The sequence below is a fragment of the Carcharodon carcharias genome, chromosome 5, assembly GCF_017639515.1.
Source record: "Carcharodon carcharias isolate sCarCar2 chromosome 5, sCarCar2.pri, whole genome shotgun sequence".
In the NCBI taxonomy this organism is placed as follows: Eukaryota; Metazoa; Chordata; class Chondrichthyes; order Lamniformes; family Lamnidae; genus Carcharodon; species Carcharodon carcharias.
The window spans coordinates 118,435,406-118,455,544 of record NC_054471.1 but is presented as its reverse complement, the minus strand read 5'-3'; the positions used below and the strand labels follow the sequence as shown (position 1 = coordinate 118,455,544).

At 42.2% G+C, this 20,139-nt stretch overlaps 1 pseudogene; it reads right to left on the bottom strand.

Annotated features, from left to right (window-relative positions):
- Window positions 1-487: 487 nt before the first annotated feature.
- Window positions 488-19,911, bottom strand: LOC121277747 (annotated as a pseudogene).
- Window positions 19,912-20,139: the final 228 nt, after the last annotated feature.

Here is a 20,139-nt window from a genome sequence, read left to right as displayed (position 1 = left end):
ATAGAGTTAGAAATTAGCAGTTCATATTTCTTTTGCCACTGGTTAAAGACAATTTGTTCAATACAGTTATTTACTTATTAAGTTTACAAACCTGGTGCTTGTATTCTGTTGTATTCCTAAAGTAAACAATTAGGTGGGTTGATCAAACTTTTTTCATATTTGTCATGGCTCAGGGAGCAATGAGGCTTGATATTGCAGCGCACTATCCCCAGTGAGTGGTGACATTGGAGAGAATTAATGATAACAATCACAGGTCTACAGTCAGATGTATTAAATATATCTTTATAATAGCAAACTATAATTGCAATCATTGGGTATGCAGCTCATTGTTGTCACAAAACAATCCTTATTTTTGTAAAATGGGGTTATTCTGGGGACATATCATTGGAGACTCATCTTCAGCTTTCTTACAAGAAATTATCATTTTTAATGCTTTGTGAAAACGGGGGGAAAAGGCATAAAGCATTGAATTGCCAGTAGGATTAAACTAACCAAACCATACAAACATTTCAGATACAGCAGGTGGTATGGGAAGATCAATGTAAGGATCAACAATCATAATTATGAAAAATGGCAACCGGCAGAAAATGAAGACTCCGATTACAACCCCCAGTTTTACAGCAGTCTTGCAATCTTTTTTGTTGGAACTCCCTGTAATATTTTGCTATTTTGAATTTATTCTGTGTATTATATTTCCAATTGCTCGGGCATGCTGTCTTGCTACAAAAAATATCTTGAGGTATGCATATATATATTTATACACAATAACTGAAACAGGAACAAAAACAATGGATCCAGATGGTCCCACAATTTATTAAATATGAACACACAGCATCAATGACAAGAAATGGCACTGATATAATCCTCTATTCCATGCTAATTAGCATATGAGAAAATTAAAGCAAATCCATAAACTGTAGAAAACGCCCAGCTAAATGTAACAAATATATCAATTGCAGATGGAGTGAAAAGTAGTGTAAAGGTTCACACATAGCATTGTAATGGTCACTGGCAATAAAACACAGATGATGAATAGATGTCATTGTCAGCACTATGTCCAGACCTGAATGGATTTTACAAAATATATCTCCAAAATAATATTTGTCAACAGAACTAATCATAATATGGGGCAAAACTATCAGCCCCACTAGAAAATCAGTTATAGCAAGTGAAAGAATTAAGAAAATTGGTGGGTGTTTGTAGTTTCTTAAACTATAAGATTGAAATCACCACCAGCAAGTTGCCTAAAATTGCAATGATTATGAAAACTACAAAGAGGGTGTATAATGCTACAGGAACTGCTGTCAACCTGTTGTCAGGAATCTTTGACAAATGCAAAGCAGTATTGTATGGCCCCCGTTTCCTGCAGTTGCACTGAATTCATTTTCTTTTGTCAGTAAAATCTTGAGATAGGAGTAAGATAATTCAGAAAACAGGAGTTTGCAGTAATCTCGATCTAGTGCTAAAACCTCCCGTATTGAAAATTGACTCTTGTGGAAAGACGCATTGAGTATAATTCAATATGACTATTTGCCAGATGCTATGAATCCTATAGTCACTCGCTCAGTGGATATGATTCATGGTTCATTTATAATAACCAGTTCAGCTGATCTGGTCATAGCTGAGACAAATTTATTCAAATATCATATTTGGAAGATCTTGGTCCATGTGCTCCATCTAATCACTGTGTAAACTCCAGCAAGTGAGTCATTGAGGGAGCTTATAAAAAGGTTTAACTATTTTACTATCATGATAAGGTATTTAAGATGCAGCTAGTGGTCTGAAACTGCCCAATGCAGTATAAGTTTCACTACAAAGAGAGTGCCCTACCATCCATTCTTAATTAGCACATTTGTTTAGATAATATCACCAACTTCAACACCTGTGTTCTTTTGTTCCTTTGTCTGTGACATCTCTTGATGATCTGCTCCTAACACTGCTTGCTTGTCCCGACAACAACACCACCAGTCGAACTGTTCGGTCGAAGGGTCATGAGGACTCGAAACGTCAACTCTTTTCTTCTCCGCCGATGCTGCCAGACCTGCTGAGTTTTTCCAGGTAATTCTGTTTTTGTTTTGGATTTCCAGCATCTGCAGTTTTTTGTTTTTATATTTCACCCCTCTCATTGTAAAGAAAAATCAGTTCTGTTGAAGGGTCATGAGGACTCGAAACGTTAACTCTTTTCTTCTCCGCTGATGCTGCCAGACCTGCTGAGTTTTTCCAGGTAATTCTGTCTTTGTTATAAGTTTCACCCAAGTGTCTGTAGCTTTGTTCCAATTTATTGGATTTTAAATGCTTTGAAATAATTCTTCAGAGCACCCACACACTCAGTGCTTGTAATTAAGATTTGTCAGAACTCAAGGAGTGTTGTGGATGTCCAATGATCACTTTTTAAATTCTGCCTTGACACTATACAAAGTTATAAATGCACCAGACCTGACTCCGGAGTTCCACTGTCACTCTGTAGCAAGGCTAGTCATAGAAGAAAAGGTTCTTGATATGACTGAACAATTTGTCTCCTCACATGCCAAATTAAAATAAAATACAGTTTTCAAACTGTAATTAGTAAGATCTTATTGATTTTGTGATGACTACAGCAGAGATTTTTTTAACTGGAAATAAATTAAAATATTATTTCAATCAGTCAATATTTATCTCAAGTCAATTGGAGCAGTGCTGTAGTGGCAATTATTGAGGCGCAGGATTTCTAAGAAAATGTATTGGCCATGTCATTTCTAAATCTACTATTACATTGTTTTCCTATGTATTAATCAGTTGAGTCCCCAAAGTCAGTAAACTATGCTTTTTAAGAGAAAAATATTAATGCTGGTAGGCATTTTATTTTGAACGGTGTGGTATTTGGAATCAGTAGTCTTTAGCATCGCTAGAACTTCATTATACAACAATTTAGTTATTTAATTTAAGCCTAATAAAATAATGAATTACAGAAAGCTTTACTTAATTCTGATTGGAAGATGGTTTTTAGTGGGAATACTGTTTTACTTGATTTATATTAATAACCTGGGTGTACAGGACACAATTTCAAAACTTGAAGATGATGCAAGACTTGGAAGTATTGTGAACTGTGAGGAGGATAGTGATAGACTTCAAGAGGATATAGACAGGCTGGTGGAATGGGCATGACACTTGGCAGATGAAATTTAATGTAGGGAAGTGTGAAGTGATACGTTTTGGTCAGAACAACGAGGAGAGGTGACATAAAATAAAGGGTACAATTGTAAAGGGAATACAGGAGCAGAGGGACCTGGGTGTATATGTGAATAATCATTGAAGGTCGGACGGCAGGTTGTGAAAGCGTTTAAAAAATTATACTGAATCCTGGGTTTTATAAATAGGGGCATAGAGTACAAAAGCAAGTGAGTTAAGAAACTTCATAAAACACTGGTTCAGCCTCAACAGGAAGGATGTGAAGGTTTTAGAAAGGGTGTAGAAAAATTTTCAAGAATGGTTCTGAGGATGGCTTCAGTTACTTAGATAGATTAGCAAAGCTGGGGCTGTTCTCCTTGGAGGAAAGAAGGCTGGAAGGAGATTTGTTTGGACCTATTCAAAATCATGAAAGGTCTGGATAAAATAAATGGGGAGAAACTGTTCCCATTGGCCGAAGGTTGAGAACCCTAAGGTGAATAACAGAAGAACCAGAGGCGACATGAGGAAAAACTTCTTTATGCAACGTGTGGTTTGGATCTGGACTGCCTGAGAGTGAGTGGAGATATTCAACAGCGGTTTTCAAAAGGGAACTGGATAATTATCTGAGTCGAAGATTTTACAGGGCTGCAGAGTAAAGGCTGAGAAATAGGTCTAGCTGAGTTGCTGTTTCTGTGCCAGTTCTCTGCAACAATGTGCTGAATGGCCTCCTTCCATGCTGTAACCATTTCTATGATTCTAGTATAGCAACATTCAAGGAAGTCGATAAACACACTGAGGAAGAAAGAAGCTGAAGGTGTGATCAAGAAGGGTGGGAGGAGGCTTGTGTGGAACATAAACACCAACATAGATGGGGTGGGTCAAATGGCCTGTTTGTGTGTTGTAAATTCCATGCAAAGCTGCCAGCAGTGAATACAAACACTATACCGCGTTTCACATCCTCAGGCCATCACAGCCAAGGAATTAACATGAATCATTCTCTCTCCCCACACTCTTTCCCCCAAGCACCTCACTTTTCACACCCTCCCTGCACCATCCCCAAACTATCTCTCCCCTCAAACTCTTGCCTGGGCCCTGCTCTGGCTGCCTTGTGCTCCACTCCGGTCCGCCTGGGCCCCACTGCTCTTGCTACCTTGCGCTACGGGCCATGGAATTTACCGTCAAAACTTAACCTTCCCACTCTTTGCTGCTCGCTCAATCATAGGCTGGTTTCCCAGAAAAGACAACTGTAATCGGGTCACATTCTAACCAGAATAACCAGCATCTATCTACAGTCAAGAAGACCAACCATAAACCAACCGGAAAGCATTTCGCTCCCAATATCGTCAGCCGACTTTAGGCTACGTCCTGTTCTGATTTACAGGGAGCTTCAACTTAGGACTGGCTGAAGTCGAGCATTGCCTGTGCCCCAAGAGACCCACACCAGGACTCTGATGTGTCCCTATATCTCTGATATAAATGTGAGTTTTGGGCACCTGAACAATTATCAGTCTGGAGTCTATGGGAATGGTACTGGTGAAAAGGGCTATTCAGCATTGGGAAAGCAAGCAGCTAGTGACCAGCGCCTCTGCCTGATGTTACTGAAAGCTGGTCAATATGGAAAGTCGGGATAAGATCGATTGAAAGAAAGAGGTGGAGAGGAAGGAGGACACTGAGGTGGCAGAGGAAGAGATGGAGGTGGCGAAGCCCCCAGCATGCACTGAAATGTCGCCTTGATGGGCCTGCTGCACCTGTGCACCCTCACCCACTCTCTCCCCCTCACACTCACTCCTTGCACTTACCCTCACTCTTGCATTCACCGTCACTCACCCTCACACACATTAACTCACACTCACAGAATCACTCAACCTCAGCCTCACTCGCTCACACACTGACTCAACTCATCCTCACTCACTCAGGGGTGCGACTGATCAGAGGCCTGAGTCCTAGCGGCACCCGGTCGCGGGCGAAGTGGGAAGAGAGCCGGGGGGTTTGCAGTGGCCGGCAAAGGGTGGGAGACACATGGACAGCCGGGGAGAAGTGGGCGGGAGCCAGGGGAGAGGCCAGGGTACGTGGCGTAGGCGCGGAGAGAAGCCAGGGTCTAACATGAAGTTCAGCGTTTGACTTTGTTCAGTTTGATCACCACGCTCCCTGATGCACAGACACGTCCTCCTTGTCCCATCGCCTCACTGAGGTTTCAGCGTTGGCTCCTGATCCCGCCCCTGCCTCATGATGATTGGCCAGATCTCAGCAAATCTGATTGGCCACCGTGGATGTCATTCAGCAGTTTGAATCTGCAGCCTGCAAGGAACATGGTAAAAGCAAAAATAAAGTTAAAATACTGCGGATCCTGGAAATCTGAAACAAAAACAAAAATAGCTGGAAAAACTTAGCAGGTCTGACAGCATCTGCGGAGAGGAACACAGTTAACGTTTCGACTCCGTATGGCTCTTCATCAGAACTAAAGAAAAATAGAAATAAGGTGAAATATGAGCTGGTTGAAGGGGGTGGGATGGGTAGAGCTGGATAGAGGGCCAGTGATAGGTGGAGATAACCAAGAGATGTCATAGACAAAAGGACAAAGGGGTGTTGAAGGTGGTGATATTATCTAAAGGATGTGCTAATGGTGACAATAAGGGTAGAAAACAGAATGAGCAAGTGACAATGGCCCTAGTGGGGGTGAGGTAGGGGGAAGGGATCAAAATAGACTAAAAGGTGGAGATAAAACAATGGATGGAAATAAATTTAAAAATAATAAAAGAAATAGGTAGGAAAAGAAAAATATATTTTTAAATTATATAAGTTATTAGAAAAAAGGGGAGATAGGAAAGGGGGTGAGGATGGAGGAAAGAGTTCATGATCTGAAGTTGTTGAACTCAATGTTAAGTACGGCAGGCTGTAAAGTGCCTAATCGGAAGATGAGGTGTTGTTCCTCCAGTTTGCGTTGAGCTTCACTGGAACATTGCAGCAGGCCAAGGAAGGACATGTGGGCATGAGAGCAGGATGGTGTGTTGAAATGGCAAGAGACAAGGAGGTCTGGATCATTCTTGCAGACAGGCCGAAGATATTCTGCAGACCGGTCACCCCGTCCGCGATTGGTCTCTCCAATGTAGAGGAGGCTGCATTGGGAGCAGCAATTGCAATAGACTAAATTAAGGGAAGTGCAAATGAAACGCTGCTTCACCTGAAAGGAGCTTTGGTGCCACTTCATGCTCGCGTCTGGACCTGGAAAAATTTATTAATTTTGCTTCCAATTTCCACCCCTCCAGCACTTCACTCTCTCCTCCATCCCCACCCCCTTTCTGATCCCCTCTTTTTTTCAAATAATTTATATTTTTTTAACATAATTTTCTTTTCTCACCTATTTCTATTATTATTTTTAAATTTATTTCCATCCATTGTTTTACCTCCACCTTTTAGCCTATTTTGATACCTTCCCCCTGCCCCACCCCCTCTACGGCCATCTGTCACTTGCTCTTTCTTCTTTCTACACTTAATGTCACCATTAGCACATTCCTTAGCTAATATCAGCACCGTCAACACCCCTTTGTCCTTTTGTCTATGATATCTTTGGCAATCTCTTCTTTGCCTCCACTGGCCCTCTATCCAGCTCCACCTGTCTCACCCCCCTCAAGCAGCTTATATTTCACCTCGTTTCTATTTTTTTTTAGTTCTGATGAAGAGTCATACGGACTCGAAACATTAACTCTGCCTTCCTCTCCACAGGTGCTGTCAGACATGGTAAAAGCAAAATTAGGCGGATGCTGGAAATCTGAGACAGAAACAGAAAATGCTGGAAAAGCTCAGCAGGTCTAACAGCATCTGTGGAGAGAAAAACAGAACTAATGTTTCAGTCCTTATGACTCTTCTTCAGAGCTAAAGAGAAGTAAAAATGTGATGAAATTTATAAATTTAAGGAGGGGGGAGGGGGTTGTAGTGGAGCAGGTGAAGCTGGATAGAAGGCCAGCGAGAGGTGGGGGCAAAGGAGAGATTGCAAAAGATGTCATAGACAAAAGGGCAAAGGGGTGTTGATGATAGTGGTACTACTAAAGGAGGTGCTGATGGTGGCGTTAAGGTCAGAAAGTAGAATGTGATAATAGCAAGACAAGGGTAAGCACTCTGAAAAGAACAACATGAACAAGTGACAGATGGCCCCAGTGGGGATGAATTGGGGTGGGGGGCGGGGATGGTGGTGGGAAAAAAGATCGAAAATAGGATAAAAGGTGGGGATAAAACAATGAATAAAAATGAAAATAAATAAAAATAAGTGGATAAAAAATAAAAATGAATATTGAAAAAAGGGGATGAGAATGGAGGAGAGAGTTCATGGTCTGAAGTTGTTGAACTCAGTGTTAAGTCCGGAAGGCTGTAAAGTGCCTAATCAGAAGATGAAGTGCTGTTCCTCCAGTTTGCGTTGGGCTTCACTGGAACATTGCAGCACGTCAAGGACGGACATGTGCGCATGAGAGCAGGATGGGGTGTTGAAATGGCAAGCGACAGGAAGGTCTGGGCATCTACCATTGCTCTTGATCTTCTTGTGCTGTGGAAACATGCAAAAGGAGATTGCAAAGTCGGGGCAGAAAGTGCCACAACTGGGGAAAGGGAGGGCAGCCCTGCAGCAGATAATGGAGGAGGAGGAGGAGGAGACAGCCATACATTACAAGGTGGGGGTAATCGACACACAAAACACAGCTGGAAAAAGCGCTGGCAGAGTCAGGTAACTTGTCTATTTGTATATCCCTTCCTCTTCTCTCAAAGCAGCATCAGTTGGGAAAATGGCACTAATGATTTTCCAACATTGAAGTACCAAAGGCAGCACCAGATGCTTTTGGCACGTGGAAACACAGCCGCAGACCCTGACAATCCAAGTAATGGCAAAGTAACTGATCTTAAATGATTCTCATCATCTGGGACTTAATTGTGAATAATGGGGAGGCCTTGGCATGGTGGAATTGCACTGGAATAATCCAGAGATCTAGGGTTCAAATCCCATCACAGCAGATAGTGAAATTTGAATTCAATGAAAATCTGGAATTCGAAGTCTGTTAATGACCATGAAACCATTGCTGGTTTTTGTTGTAAAAACCTATCTGGTTAGGGAAGGAAACCTGCTGTCTTTGGCCTACTTGTGACTCCAGATCCACCACAGCAATGTGGTTGACCCTCAAATGCCCTCCAACAAGGTCAATTAGGGATAGGCAATAAATGCTGGCCTAGCGAGCAACACTCACATCCCATAAAAATGAATAACAAAAAGCACGAGGGCACTTAGGGGAGGCAATGGTGTAGTGGTATTGTCACTGGTCTGGTAATCCAGAGACCCAGGGTAATGCTCTTGGGACCCGGGTTTGAATCCCATCATGGCAGATGGTGGAATTGGAATTCAATAAAAAAACCTGGAATTAAAAGTCTAACAATGACCATGAAGCGATTGTTGCAAAAACCCACCTGGTTCACAAGGGAAGGAAATCTGCTGTCCTTACCTGGTTTGGCCTACATGTGACTCCAGACCCACAGCAATGTGGTTGACTCTTAAATGCCCTCTGAACAAGGACAATTAGGGATAAGTGCTGGTCTACCCAGTGATGCCCACATCCCTGGAATGAAATAAAAAGCTGACACCAATGTGAACCTTAATGGAATGTATGAATTTTTTTAGATGTATAATAACTATCTGCCCTTATTTCATTTATAGGTTTAATTGCTGGGTCGAGTTGGTTTTGTCCATGGCCAGCGGACAAAATTGTAAAGTCCCTGGTTGTTAGCCAGGGATGCTCTTGGAAAGAGTGGGCAGGATTTTATGTCCTGTGGGCGGGTGCGCGCAATGCACTTGTGGAGGGCTAACAAGGCAAGGGATTACACTATGAATGGTAGGACCCTGGAAAGTTTTGAAGAGTTGAGGGACTTTGGTGTGCGTATCCACAGATCCCTGAAGGTAGCAGGGCAGGTAGATAAAGCATATATACTTGCCTTTATTAGGCAAGGCATAGAATACAAGAGCAGGGAGGTTATGCCAGAACTGTATAAAATGCTGGTTAGGCCATAACTGGACTACTGTGCACAATTCTGGTCACCACATTATAGGAAGGATGTGATTGCACTAGAGAGGGTGCAGAGGAGATTCACCAGGATATTGTCTGGGCTGGAGGGTCTGAGCTATGAAGGAAGATTGGATAGGCTGGGTTTGTTTTCCTTGGTGCAGTAAAGGTTGAGAGGGGACTTGATAGAGGTATATAAGATTATGAGGGGCAAAGATGGTGTGGATAGGAAGGCACTTTTTCTATTAGTAGTGGGATCAATAACCAGGGGCATAGATTTAAGGTAAGAGGTAGGAGGCTAAGAGGGAAGTTGAGGAGAAATTTCTTCATCCAGAGGGTGGTGGGAGTCTGGAACTCACTGCCTGAAGGGGTGGTTGAGTCAGAAACTCTTGTAACATTTAAGTAGTATTTAGATATTCACTTGCATTGCCATAGCCTCAAGGGCTATGGGCCAAGCGCTGGAAAATGAGTTTAGCATAGCCAGATTTTTGTTGACCAGCACAGACACAATGGACTGAATGGCCTCCTTCTGTGCTGTAAATGTCAATGAAACATCACATGAGTTTCCAGACATCGTCACGCACTCCCATGATATTTCGGGCACGCATGAGAGTTGGCAACGTGCTGACAATTAAAAGGCCTATTAAGGCCCTTAGTTAATTAAGTTAATTCTATTCCTCACTGCCCATTCAACTGTTTGGTTGGCAGGCTGGCGAATCAGCCAGGCAGCCTTTGCATTTTTTAGGAAACCTCATCCATGGGCAGGGTGACGTTACAACAGCAATTTAAAAAAATAAAATTTTTTAAACATAATTTTTAATATGCCCCTGTTCATGCGACTGAGTCACACGTGTGGACATGTTCCCCTCATTTTCTCTTTATTTTTGTATTTAAAATTCTTCAGCTCCGTAAGGCAGCTCTGTGCTTTCAATGCGCGCTCCCCTGCATAAGCGCTCACACTCCTCCACGCCCACCACCCCCCCAGGCAGCACTGAGCTTCTCAGCACACCACTCACTGTTAATTGGCCAGCCAGTGTGAAATTGTGGTCGGGGGCCGATCACAGGCTGTTTCCTGGTTGCTCCCAGACCTGCCCCTTGCGCCCACCGACGAACAGAAAATCCTGCCCAGTGGTCTGCAGCAGACCTTGCCTATAGTTCGTGAGCAGTGGGAGGTACTGCAAAGCCGGCACTTTCACCAATAAAGCTGAATGCAGTACTGGTAAACACTCAAATGTGCATCTGACTGTTAAGTATTGTCATCTTTGTTCAGTGTGTTTGATCTACTACAACAAAAACAGAATTACCTGGAAAAACTCAGCAGGTCTGGAAGCATCGGCAGAGAAGAAAAGAGTTGACGTTTTGAGTCCTCATGACCCTTCGACATAACTTGAGTGAGTCCAAGAAAGGGGTGAAATATAAGCTGGTTTTAAGGTGTGTGGGGGTGGGGGGGGCGGGGTTGGGTGGGGGGAGAGAGAGAGAAGTGGAGGGGGTTGGTGTGATCTACTGTTGCTCTCACTTGCCTAAATGACCATTCTGCTGTGATAAAGGCTTTCCTTGGTTATAATCCTTGTTTCTCTGTCTGTCAGTATGCTTCATACCCCAACTCTGCACCCAGGGCCCAAATGTGGAGGATTTAGCAAAGGAAATAAGGAAGATGAATGACCACATTTTAAAAAAAATCAGAACCTGAACAAAAAGCTACATTCCATGGGTATTATTTAACATGTTTATTTTAGTTGTGTTTGATTTTGTAAATAACATGTTTCTTTCAGTTGAGTTTTATATTGTTTACTTTCTATTTTTACAATAGAAGTTTGAAATCAGCTACTGTCTCCCTCAGTTTCTTGGTCAGCAGCTTAGTTACAATTCTGCACGTCATTTCTGTGCACTTAAGGCCAATTGATCATTCGGGTTGGGTCTTCTGGGAGATTAGGATTTCATATACCTGTACAGCAGTTATGTTGACTTAATTCAATTTTTCCCCAATAAGCTTGAAATCTAGCTCAGCTAGTGTCTTCACTGGATTTTCACAATCACACACAGTAATAACATGGCGAAGCACACAACTTCATCATGGAGTGAAGTCACTAACAATAATAGCACAGCTCATAAGGCTCAACCCAGGGGCCAACCTGGAATCACTGCCTCCAAACAATTCCAGCCGATAAGCCAGCAATCAGCGCCAACGGCCTTCCAACTCAATGGGGGACGAGCGCCCGCTAGCCAGTTTGCAACCAGCCGAGGTCAACTGCCCACTAACCTGGCGATCACCCGGACTCCAACCTGCCAGGCTGCAACGTGCGCTAACTGGGGATCAACCAGGTTTCAACAGTCCCAAAGCACAGTTGCTGACCGGTTTGGTGACTGTTTTCTCGAGGTGGATTCTCTCTGCATTTGCTGCTGATAGGCAGCAACCTGTGATTGGATAAGCAGCTTTACAGCATTTTTCAACTATAAGTCAGTTGAATGTCCAGCAGGTTTGGCGGGCCACATTGAGTTGGACAAGCCTGCTTTAAATAGAAGGTGCTGTGGAGTGGTGCTCTGGTGCACTGTGGCAGCACTGCACCCCTGAACTGGAGTCACGATGATACAGGACTGTGGCAGCAATGTAAGTGCTGATCACGTCCCATTTCACAGATTTCCAGAAAACCTCACTGCAGTCAAATGAATACCTTAATCAGAGAATGTGGTTGTTCCTGGACTCTTGATGGTGAAAACTGATATGTTACTCCAATTCATCATTTCTCTTGAAATACCTTTGACCCAGTGCATGTACTGACTTACAGGGACATACTCGCAGCTCTAGTTTGAGAGGTATAAAGTACTGATTTTGAATCCCAGTCTAATTGGCGTAGAATAGTGCAGCCAATTAGCCATTTCTGCTTTGCATCAGTGCTGCAATCTCCTTTTGTCAAGTGTTTATTGGTTCATTCAAGTAAAGTGGAACATGTATTGTCCTGACAAGTAAACATAGAAAGGATGAGGGAGTGCAGCCACTATAATATGCTTGGATTGACAATGTTTATTCATATTTACTGGTGGTAGCTGTGTGTTGCGTAATTACTGTTACTCCTTATTTTACATAACCTATTGAACCTAGCAATGACTAAAGCTAATTATTTCAAATTAATCATCTTTTCATGGACAATAACAGTGTGCTTGAGTTTTGATATCCCCTGTTTACACTTAATTGTGATTGCTGCATTTAATTATGCCAATCTATCAATTATTCAAATCTTGTTTGTGCTTCATTGTGCTGTACAAGGGGAGGTGGTGGTACGGTGGTATTATCATTGGATTAGTATTCTAGAGATCCAGCATAAAGTTCTAGGGACTGGGGTTCATATCCCACCATGGCAGATGGTGGAATTTGAATTCAATAAAAATCTGAAAATGACCTTAAAACCCATCTGGTTCACTAATGTCCTTTAGAGAAGGAAATCTGCCATCTTTACCTGGTCTGGTCTACATGTGACTCCAGCAATGCTCTTAATTGCCCTCTGAAGGGGTAGAAGTCTCACCTTAAAGCAATTAATGCTGCTCCTGTCTTTAAATCGCTGCTGTGGGGCATCCCCACTTGACTTCTTTGGCTGGGGAGCAGGGGCCTTGGTGCTTGTAAAATCCAGCCCTTGTTCGCACTCCAAGGCGAAGATGACCTTGCTCATCATGTGAGGTGTTTGGTGGGTACTTAGGTGACTGCTAAGGCTGATCTGCGTCCAGAAGGTTCTTCTACAAATAGGACAGGTTATGTAGATGATTGAGTTTTGGATGAGTTGCTGGCTTGGGATTTCCTCTCCTTGTGTTTTCTCTTTGCCTCTGATATGCTTTTGAAGGAGGCTGCACCGTATTTCATTTGCGCCAGATCCGGCGATCCTGGACGAGCTTCTCCCAGGAATCGAAGTCAATATCAAACTTCTAAGTGAAGACTTCAGAGTGTCTGCACTCCTATCACTCTGATATCCCAGCCCTTTGCTTCAAGATTGGAAACCTCTCACAGATCTACCTCCTTCTGGTCTGAAGCACTGCCAGTCCTCCAGAGTTTGTAGTGGTCAGCAGCCACTCATTTTCCACCTGCAGCCTAACAGACAAATGCTGATGAGCATTTGGAAGGGTCATGAGGACTCGAAACATCAACTCTTTTCTTCTCTGCTGATGCTGCCAGACCTGCTGAGTTTTTCCAGGTAATTCTGTTTTTGTTTTGGATTTCCAGCATCCGCAGTTTTTTGTTTTTATATAAATGCTGATGAGGCCTTGCTGTCAATACTGACCAGACCTCCCATTTAGACTATCAGGCAGCCAAGCTCTGTCAACAAGCAACGTGTGAGTCCTTTCTGGCTATACGCACCAGCAGGGAAAGGTTTCCTTGGAACGTAAAAGGAGCCAATGAACTTTACGAGCACACCAGTGTAGATAGTTCCTTTATGGTGTACCATTGATCTTGTTAGGATGCGGCCTCACATATTGTGTGCCATGGCCTCCTTGCTCCCAGGACATGGTGTAACCAATGACAGGAACACTGCATAATGATTGAAATGATAGTATTTTTGGAAAATACCAGGAGGTTTCATCCCCATGACCACAATGAGAAATGCTCTTTTGCACAGCTAAAGGAAAATTGACCCATGGTTTTATAATATTGAATTGGATGGTTACTATTTACAATTTATCAGTTAGAAGAGAATAAATGTTTTCAAATTAATTAATACAAAACCTTTTCAGTGAAAAGAAAAGCTTCATGTTGCATTCTAAAAAAGTTACCAAAACATAGTGAGATATATATTCATAATTCACACCATTTTCCAATCTCCAAACATATCTATGTTTCTAACTATGTCCATGCCTCATTCTAATTTACCTATGAGCCTGACTTAACTGTCTGATTATGGCTACGCCAGTTAGTGTACTTTAATTGTCATCAGAAAATAGCTCACGATAATCTGTGGTTGATCACTGCTAGCTTATGAAATTTCAGTTATCACTTGTCTAAATTAGTGACAGGAAGGAGCAGAACTTAAGGGGAGGAATGGAGAGGTAGTGGCATAGAGAGAATGCTATTGGGCTAGTAAGCCAGAAGCCCAGGCTAATCCTCCGAGGACATGGGTTCAAATTCTGCAGCAGCTGCAGCAGCAGCTGGTGGAATTTGTCATAATGGTGCTGGTCACAGAACATGTCAACTTAGGAAGTCTTTGTAGTAATCTGTATGTTATCGATAAGTCTTTGTTAAGAACTTGTAACTATATACAGTAAAGTAAGGGTATAGGCAAGGAGCTATCTCCATGTCTAGCTCCTTATAATACAGAATTTAAATTCAATTAATACATTTGGAATTAAAAGCTATTATAAGTTTTCGTGACCACAAAACCATTGTTGTAAAGACCGATCTGGTTCACCAGTGTCCTTTAGGGAAGGATTTCTGCCATCTTTACCTGGTCTGGCCTGCATGTGACTCCAGAACCTCAGCAGTGCTGTTGACTCTTAAATGCTCTCTGAAATGGCCTAGCAAGTCAATCAGGTGTACCAAACCACTACAAAGCCGAACCAAAGGAAACCAGGTGGACCACCCAGCAACCTAGGCACTGGAAACGACAATGGCACACCCAGGCTCATTAACCCTATAATGTCCTCCTTACTAAGATTTGGCCAAAATTGGGAGAGCTGCCCCACAGACTAGTCAAGAAACAGCCTGACATAGTCATACTCACAGAATTGTACCTTACAGATAATGTCCCTGACACCACCATCACCATTTCTGCCAACTCCAGCATGATGGTCACCACTGAACATATCTTCCCCTCACCCCCATTGTCAACAGTCCATAGGGGCCGTTCCTTGCATGACACCTTGGTCCACTCCTCCATCATCCCCTTCTCACAGCACCTTCCTGTGCAATCACATAAGGTGCAACACTGTAGTAATCTGATGTGTAATATACCTTTAAGACAAATGTTGTAATCTAAGATCACATGATTTTAATACTCAAAAGCAGAGTAGCGTGGGCTATCTCGGCAGAGAAGTCTTGAGTTAGAGTCTGAAGAGTGAAGACAGAATTTTCAGTAGTAAGCATACAAGTGTAGCTGCTGAGTTCCTTTTGTAAATAAACAGAATGTGTTTTTCTAAGAACGATCTACAGGTCTTCTCTGCCTTGGTACAACTCGGTCACCCCGAAACAAGTGTGCAACTCGGATCCTCTAGCCCCAGCAAACCAAAGAACTGGATCCAACCAACTGGCGACGAGACTAAAGACACAAAAAAACACAAAAAACAAGGTAAAAAGCAGGAAAAAATAAAGGAAGTCAGAAGAACTGAAATCGGGCCGTACCTCACAAATAGTTGTAAGTCAAAGAAAATTTCCTTCTTGGTCAACAAAGCAATCCCCTCAGATCATGCTGCAATTTGGAAGAGCGGAGCCTTTCGATCCAACCTCGGACGATTGGTCCCATTTTGTTGATCTATGTTCTTCTTCCAGGTGAGTGATATTACGGGGGTGGAGAAGAGGCGCACAATCCTTTTGTCCACAAAGGGGAGTAAGACATACGGATTATTCGAAATCGATGACTTAGTGAATCTCGTAAAAAATCGTTACCAGCCTAAGCTGTCGGTGATGATGCAATGGTTTAAATTTAACTCAAGAAAAGAGCTGTGGGGGAGCCAGTTGCTTGTTAAGTGACATGTCTGAAACAATTAACTAATATTGCAAGTTTGGTACATCTTTAAATGATGTGCTTAGACATTGTTTGGTGTGCGGTATAAACCAAAATGCGATTCTAGAAGAGATTACTGGCTGAAACAAATTTAGGTTTTCAGAAGGCATTGGAATTCGCTCTGGCAATGGAAGGTGCAGTGCGAGACTCAGAAGCCATTTGAGGAGCGCAGAATGGAGCCATCCTCCATGTTGGGCAGGGAGCCTCAACCAAAAAGAGCGCAAAAGTGCAAAGCTTTACTCAGAACCGGGAAGCAGCCATCGCTAGCAGCCAAATTAAAAGGGATAACTTAGTAGCAAAAACATGGCATAACAGTAACAGAGGTGGAAGCAGACAACTTTGTAATGAGTCACAGTTTAAAAAGATTGAATGTTTCTTCTGCCATCGAAATGGACACCTAATGTGACATTGTAAGGATAGATTCAGGCAGACTTTCAGACAAAGCAAAGACTCAATGAGATAAACAGCATTGGAAAGCCTGAAATAATAGATTCTGACATCTATTTGTTATATAATTTAGAGGTAGGAAGGACAGAACCTATCTATGTAACCATGAGAGTGAATGAGAGGCCTATCAGAATGGGGGTGGATACTGGAGCAGCCACTATGGTGATAGGTGAGCATACGTTTAAATACCTGAATCATGGAGAACATAAACTGAATTTGGAAGAAACTGATGCCAAATTAAAAACCTTTACACGGGAGAACACATACAAGTCAAGCGAATATGTAAAGTTACAGTACGCTATGGAGCTTAAACAGTGAGATTAACCTTGAGGGTAGTAACCAGCAAGGAACCTAGTCTCATCAGACAAAACTGGCTGAAAGAAATTAAATTGGAATGGACTGATGATGATGATTTAACTCTCATTCTAACTGAGAACAAATGAGCTTTCAGAGCTACTACAAAAATATGCTTCAGTTTTCAAGGAAGATCTCGGAAAAAATTGAGGGGCTACAAGCAAAAATTCATGTAGGTCCAGTGGCAACACCAAGATTCATGAAGGCAAGACCAGTACCTTATGCAATTTGGGGTAAGGTAGAAGCTGAACTGGAAAGATTAGGAAAAACTAGGAGAGATACAACCAGTGCAATTTTCAGAGTGGGCAGTTCCAATTGTACCTGTTCTCAAACCTGACTGAAGCACTAGAATATGTGGGGGCTGCAAATTAACAGTTACTAAAGTTGCAAAATTGGATAGACACCCCATACCTAAAATTGAAGATTTATACACTAAATTGGCAGGTGGAACGGCCTAGACGAAGTTAGATTTGAGTCATGCCTACCAACAATTGGAATTACAGAAGGCATCCTGGAGGTTTCCTGGAGATTGTACCCATACCCCCATTTACCTTTTGGCGTGTCTTCAGCTTGTGCCATATTCCAAAGAACCATGGAAATTTTACTACACGGATCGCTCCATTTTGTGGTTTATTTTGATGATGTTCTCATGACTGGACTCACTGAAAAGGAGCATTTAAGAACCCCCAGCACCAAAGAATGCATCCGAACTGAAATTATTCTTGGGGATGATCAATTACTATGGACGCTTCTTGCCTAATTTGTTGACAGAACTGGCACCACTGTATTACTTACTCAAGAAAAACCAGAGATGGTCATGGCAAAAACCACAAGAAGAAGTTTTTACAAAAGTGAAACAGTTGTTGCAATCATCCACACTTCTAGTACATTTTGACCCCAGAAAACAGTGAATATTAGTATGTGACACATCCCCATATGGAGTGGAAGCAGTGCTTTCCCATTGAATGGATGATGGATCAGAACAATATGTGTTGAGAACATTCAGTACTGCATAGAAAAAGTACTACAAATTGAAAAAGAAGGCCTGACAATCATTTTCGGTCTTAAAAAGTTTAATCAATATGTACACGGCCGTCATTTTACTACCATAATGGACCACAAGCCATTATTAGGATTATTCAGTGAAGACAAGGCTATTTCCCCTATAGCCTCAGCAAGAGTGCAAAGATAGGCATTGATTTTAGCAGTGTATGAGTATACTTTTATTCATAGACTCTGAAGTCAAATTGCAAATGCAGATGCACTCAGTCATTTGCCCATGCAAGTAAAAGATGAAGATGTTCCAAATCCTCAAGAATTTATTTTGTTATTGAACTTCCCAGACTCATCACTGATATGTGCAAAACAAATTAAAGATTGGACAAACCGAGACACAGTCTTATTCAAAGTGAGAAATCAAGTTCATCAAGGTTGGTCACAAACACAAGAATCTGATGAAATGAAATCATATTTTCAGAGAAGATAAGAGATAACCAGCCAAGAAGGTATCTTTTTGTGGGGAGCTCAAGTGATTGTTCCTCCAAAAGATCGAAATCCATTGTTAACTGAACTGCACAGTGCACATCCTGGAATTTCCAAAATGAAGGCAATAGCACGCAGCCATACGTGGTGTCTGGGAATGGATGGAGAAATAGAAACTTAGTGAGAAGTTTTATGCAGTATCAACAAGTAAAAGAACTCAGTTACACCCCTGGGAGTGGCCAGGAAGGCCACATCGACTATGTGGGAGTTTTTATGGGAACAATATTTCTACTTATCATAGATGCACATTCAAAATGGATGGACATATATGAAGTGAGGTCGCCCACACCTTCCGCTGCAATAGACAAGTTATGATAAAGTTTCACAATTAATGGATTACCTGAAGTGCTAGAATCAGGTAATGGAACAGTATTCACAAGTGCTGACTTTAACTGATTTACGAGGCTCAATGATACTGTTCATGTGAAAACATCTCCATACCACCCTCCTTCAAATGGACTTACCAAGAGAGCAGTTCAGATGTTCAAATCTGGTATAAAGAAATTGTCTGGAGATTATAACATGTTTTCTTTTCCATTATAGAACCACCCGTCATTCGACAACAGGTGTCACACCTGCAGAATTGTTGATGAAGTATCTCCAATCGAAACTGAGCCTAATTGTGCCAAACTTTGGGGGCGGGTAGAAAGAAGGCATGAAAGTCACAAAATTGGACATGACTGCCACAATGGGACAGAACATTTAATGTAGGAGAGAAAGTATTTGTGAAAAATTTTAGAGAGGGACCCGCACTGTTGTTTGGAGAAATAAGTGCAGTAACGGGACTTCTTTCCTACCATGTGAAAATCGAAGATCGAGTAATTAGGAGACATGTGGATCCATAAGAAGAGGAAAAACCAAATACCTAGAAATGATTCCACCAGTGCTTGAGACTGAATCAACATCTCCTGTTGAAAGAACTCAACCGAGTACAAATGTATTTGAAGGGCTGACTGCACCTGAAAGTGTCGAAGAAACAGATTTACAGTTACCTAGTGAAGAACCAGATGCTCAGGTGACTACTGTAAGGGAGGTTCCGAATCAACCTTCAGAAGTTGTAGAGCTGAGACGTTGTACACACATAAGGAAACCCCCAGAGAGACTGACATTGTAAATTACTGATCTGTGTAAATAGCTTGATATATTAAAAAAAATGTAAAATGTATTTTTCAGTAAATGGGGAGGGATGTAGTAATCTGATGTGTAATATACCTTTAAGATAAATGTTGCTATGTAAGGTCACATGATCTTAATACCCAATAGCAGAGTAGCGTGGGCTAGCTCTCTACAGTAGTCTTGAGTTAGAGTCTGAAGAGGGAAGACAGAGTTTTGAGTCGTAAGCACACAGGTGTAGCTGCTGAGTTTCTTTTGTAAATAAACAGAATGTGGTTCTTCTAAAAATGGTCCACAGATCTTCTCTGTCTTGGTACCAACTTGGTCACCCTGAAACAAGCATGCAGCCCAGATCCTTTAGCCCTAACAAACAAAAGGCACTGGATCCAACAAACACCTGTTCCTTTACTGCCTTCAGCCTCATTGTCCATGGGCCCAAACACTCCTTTCAAGTGAAGCAGTGCTTCACATGCATCTTCTTCAATTTGGTCTACTGCATTCACTGCTCCTAATGTGGCCTTCTCCGCATTGGGAAGGCTAAACGTGGACTGGGTTACCGGTTTGCGGAACATCTTCAGCTTGTCTGCAAGAATGACCCAGACCTCCTTGTCGTTTGCCATTTCAACACACCACCCTGCTCTCATGCCCACATGTCTGTCCTTGGCCTGCTGCAATGTTCCAGTGAAGCTCAACGCAAAATGGAGGAACAGCACATCTTCTGATTAGGCACTTTTCACCTTCCAGACTCAACACTGAGTTCAACAACTTCAGACCATTCGCCTTCTCCTCTAACTTCACAC